The 4,758-nt window shown below is 44.8% G+C and overlaps 1 pseudogene across 1 annotated transcript; it reads right to left on the bottom strand.

The window, feature by feature from the left end:
* Positions 1 to 3,231: 3,231 nt before the first annotated feature.
* LOC114188292 (guanosine deaminase pseudogene) lies at positions 3,232 to 4,272 on the bottom strand (annotated as a pseudogene). The gene is made up of 3 exons (XR_014995888.1): positions 4,207 to 4,272; positions 3,546 to 3,680; positions 3,232 to 3,449 (listed from the first exon to the last, which is right to left on the bottom strand). The product of XR_014995888.1 is annotated as a guanosine deaminase pseudogene (transcript).
* Between the last annotated feature and the right edge of the window lie 486 nt (positions 4,273 to 4,758).

Genomic DNA, 4,758 nt, shown 5'->3' with positions numbered 1-4,758 from the left:
GAGGCTAGCGACGTGGAGGGTACGATGCCTTGATTCTGAAGAAAAGCTGAAGGGCCGGATTGCAGATCTTAAGGCCGACTATGACGATATTAAAGAAAAAAATTACGGGCTGGAGGGTGAACTAGAAGACTTAAAGAGCTGCATAATTCAAGAACATATCAATGGCTTTCAGAAGGGGGTTCGTCAAGCGTCATTTTTTTATGAGAATGTTGGCGGTAATGACGCCAGGTTTGATGTCAATAAAGATGTCATTGATGGTGTGCTTATAGACGAGGCGGAATCTAGCCTAGGAGGGGATGGGGTGAAGGATGCGGTTGATGTTGATGCTGGCGGTAACGAGGTGGTGACGGAAAAGGCCGAGCAGAAAGAGGCTTAGGATTTTTAATTTGATATTTCCAATTTGGTTTAATCATTCTAAGTCTGTAATAACTCGTACATTTCTTTATTTTGATGTTTGATATGAATGTCGGTTACTCCCTGGTTAATTGCTCGTTATATTTGTGTATGTATGAGATGTTTGTTTGCGTGTACTATTGTGTGTGAAGGGTGTTCGACCCAGGCCGTTTACTTGTGGTAAGGGTGAGGAACTTAAAACAATTAACATCAAGTTAAGGGTGTTCAACCCAGGCCGCTTACTTGTGGTAAGGGTGGGGAACTTAAACGATTTAACCAACGAGTTGAGGGTGTTCGACCCAGGCCGCTTACTTGTGGTAAGGGTGGGGAACTTAAAACGATTAACATCAAGTTAAGGGTGTTCGACCCAGACTGCTTACTTGTGGTAAGGGTGGGGAACTTAAAACGATTAACATCAAGTTAAAGGTGTTCGACCTAGGCCGCTTACTTGTGGTAAGGGTGGGAAACTTAAACGATTTAACCAACGAGTTGAGGGTGTTCGACCCAGGCCACTTACTTGTGGTAAGGGTGGGGAACTTAAAACGATTTAACCAACGAGTTGAGGGTGTTCGACCCAGGCCGCTTACTTGTGGTAAGGGTGGGGAACTTAAAACAATTTAACCAACGAGTTGAGGGTGTTCGACCCAGGCCGCCTACTTGTGGTAAGGGTGGGGAACTTAAAACGATTTAACCAACGAGTTGAGGGTGTTCGACCTAGGCCGCTTACTTGTGGTAAGGGTGGGGAACTTAAAACGATTTAACTAACGAGTGTAGGGTGTTCAACCCAGGCCGCTTACTTGTGGTAAGGGTGGGGAACTTAAAACAATTTAACAACGAGTTGAGGGTGTTCGACCCAGGCCGCTTACTTGTGGTAAGGGTGGGGAACTTAAAACGATTTAACCAACGAGTTGAGGGTGTTCGACCCAGGTCGCTTACTTGTGGTAAGGGTGCGGAACTTAAAACGATTTAACGAACGAGTTGAGGGTGTTCGACCCAGGCCGCTTACTTGTGGTAAGGGTGGGGAACTTAAAACGATTTAACCAACGAGTTGAGGGTGTTCGACCCAGGCCGCTTACTTGTGGTAAGGGTGGGGAACTTAAAACAATTTAACCAACGAGTTGAGGGTGTTCGACCCAGGCCGCTTACTTGTGGTAAGGGTGGGGAACTTAAAACGATTTAACCAACGAGTTGAGGGTGTTCGACCTAGGCCGCTTACTTGTGGTAAGGGTGGGGAACTTAAAACGATTTAACCAACGAGTGTAGGGTGTTTAACCCAGGCCGCTTACTTGTGGTAAGGGTGGGGAACTTAAAACGATTTAACCAACGAGTTGAGGGTGTTCGACCCAGTCCGCTTACTTGTGGTAAGGATGGGGAACTTAAAACGATTATGAAAGTGAAACAGAGAAAAGATGTATAGTTGAGAACCCTTGATTTTATTCATTGAATCTGGGGTGCTTAGTTAAAACCTCCTTGGCCAAAACCGTCCTTAGGGAAAAAAGATCGGGTGAGGAAAAAGAGTACACCCAGGGTTACAAGTATTTGGTTTAATACAGTATGCATATAAATAAAGTAGAATTTGAGGTGGGACACATTCTAGGTACTGGGGATCTCTTCTCCATATAAGTGTTCCAAGCGATAAGCTCATCCTCCTGTGTCTTCACGTATGCGGTACGGGCCGTCCCAGTTGGCGGAGAATTTGCCATCCTTCTTTCTTGCACTGCTGGCCATTCTCCATACTATGTCCCCGATTGTGAATGATCGTGGACATAGGTTTGCGTTATACTTTCTGGCAGCTCTTTGTTTGGCAGCTAAATTTCGTATCTGGGCATTTTCTTTGAGTTTGGGTAAGAGGTCGAGATGAGTGGCCATGTTTTGGTGGTTGTGGGTTGGGTCGTATAGTTCTCGGCACAGGGTGGGTTCACCAATTTCAACCGGTATCATGGCGTCGGCGCCGTAAACTAGGCTAAATGGGATTCGTTTGTTGATGATTGAGGGTGCACCTTAGGGATGTCAAAATGGGCCGGGCCCGACGGGCCGGCCCGCCAGCCCGACCAAAAAAGCATGGGCCGGGTCAAAAAATTCAGCCCGCCAATCCAAGACAGCCCGGCCCGTCAAGCCCGATAACCCGTCGCGCCAGCCCGCGGGCCAAAACGGACCAGCCCGCGGGCCGAACGAGTTACTAATAATACATAAAAAAACACGTGCAGTGTGCAGCGTTTTAGGAAACCAGAAAAGACTATTTTCTTCTCTTCTCCTCCACTCCACTCCACTCCACCCGCGGCCAAACATCACACTCTCTTCTCTTCTCTTCTCCTTCACTCCACTCCTCTCCACTCCACTCCACCCGCGTTTTGGGAAACCAGAAACCACCCACTTTTCTTTCTCCTCCACCCACCCACGTCGCTGGCGAGGAAACACGAAGGCAGAGACTCTGCCGCAGAGTGCAGGCCATTCACGACGCCACCATCGGACTGCGATTCACGACGATTCCGACGGCCACCACCACCGCGAAGATAGGTTTGTTCGTAATTTGAGTTCTGGTTCTTTTTTTTTCGATTTGTGACCTAAATTTATGATTTTCGTAACCGTAAAATTGGTTTCCCTAAATTGGAGGTTATGGTGTATGTGTGGTTGTTGTTGCTGCGATTTGCCCTTGTTTGATTGGACCCATTCTGTAAATCGTAATTGTTGTGCTGTTCTTGCTTAAAATTTTCCCCCAATTTCAATTTCGTAGACAACGAGATCTGTTGATATAGTCATTATCTAATGCACTTCAAATTGTAGCATTTGTATTCAAATGAGTTCAGTCCAGTATCAATAATTTAAATGAAGGACTCCTGATTTGCCCAATGTAAAAAATGACAGATCTAATACATTTGGAATTTTGTCTTTGTTTTCTCGAAGACCTCTTCAGCAATCACGGCCTCATTACCATCAGCTCTTTTGATTTCTAGTGTTGCTTTCTGATAGAATCCAGTACCTCGCAGTGCATCTGCAATAAAATCATCAAACCCAATAGCAATTCCTGCCTCAGCCTTTGCTCCATAAACTAACCTCTGTTACAAAAGAATGTTGTAATGAGTTAGCTCCAAACATCATAAATGTGGTATAAAGGAAACACATAGGAAAAGCAGGGCATTCCAATTTCCAACCTTAATTCGAGCAAGGTGGATTGCACCAAAGCACATGGGGCAAGGCTCACAGGAAGTAAATATTTCACAGTCTGAAAGTTCTATTTGGTTAAGCTTCTTACATGCCTGTAAAATGAAAACATTTCTTTTGTTAGCCTGATTTCAGTGACTCGGTTATTTGAGTGACTAATAATGTGTATGGAGGTTGATCTTGCTGAATTTTGTCGAATTTGATTTTTTAGTGACATGTATTTGATTTTTTGAATCACTTTTAAAGTTGAACATTATTTGTGGTTCTATTTGTTTTGTTTGTATTAGGATTTAGTGAATCAGATTTAATATCATGGATGAGCATGAGTCTAATTCTAATCCTCCTCCAAGTAAAGATCATGAAACTGAAAATGTGTGTACTGAGTCTGAGAATGTTCATGCTCCTCTTTTTAGGTTACATTAAATCATGGACTATTGTATTAATGCAGACCACCCTGACTATTGTTTGTGATCATTTTCTTGTCTGAATGAACCTGCCTGATGCTTAACTGAATCAATTATGTTATTATATATTGCATTCCAGGGCTGTTTTTGTGTTGTGATAATAGATCATTGTTGTTGTACAGATGTGAAAAAATTCAAAATTAAAATCTGACTGATTGGGCCAAAAAGTATACAGATCAGAAAAAACTGGCGGGCCAGCCCGCCAGCCCGCCAGCCCGCAGGCCGGGCCCAAAAAAGTAGCCCGTTTTACCATGTCGAGCCAGCCCGGCCCGGCCCGTTTAATACGGGCCAAAATCGGGCCGGGTCAAAACGGGCCGGGCTGGCCCGTTTTGACACCCCTAGTGCACCTGTAAGCCCATAACACTTCTACTAACTCTTCGGGCCATCGGCCTTTGGCGCTATCTAATCTCTTGCGCAGTTCCACTAGGATAACCTTGTTGGCCACCTCTGCTTGTCCATTAGTTTGTGGGTGTTCTACAGAACTTGTGATGTGTTTGATGCCCAGGCCAGTGTAGAACTTGGCTAGCTCCTTATCTATAAATTGTCGGCCATTGTCTGTGATGATGGTATGTGGAACACCATATCTGCATATAATATCTTTCCAAACAAACTGCTGAACTTGCTGGGTCGTGATGGTGGTTAGTGGCTTGGCTTCTATCCATTTGGTGAAGTAGTCGACAACTACAATTAGGAATTTCAGTTGCCCCTTGCCAGGTGAGAAGGGGCTAAGGATGTCCAT

Source organism: Vigna unguiculata, chromosome 6 (genome assembly GCF_037176805.1).
Source record: "Vigna unguiculata cultivar grain cowpea cultivar isolate G323 ecotype 2 chromosome 6, ASM3717680v1, whole genome shotgun sequence".
Lineage (NCBI taxonomy): Eukaryota > Viridiplantae > Streptophyta > Magnoliopsida > Fabales > Fabaceae > Vigna > Vigna unguiculata.
Note: the sequence above shows the minus strand (reverse complement) of the source record. Positions and strands in the feature narration are given on the sequence as shown.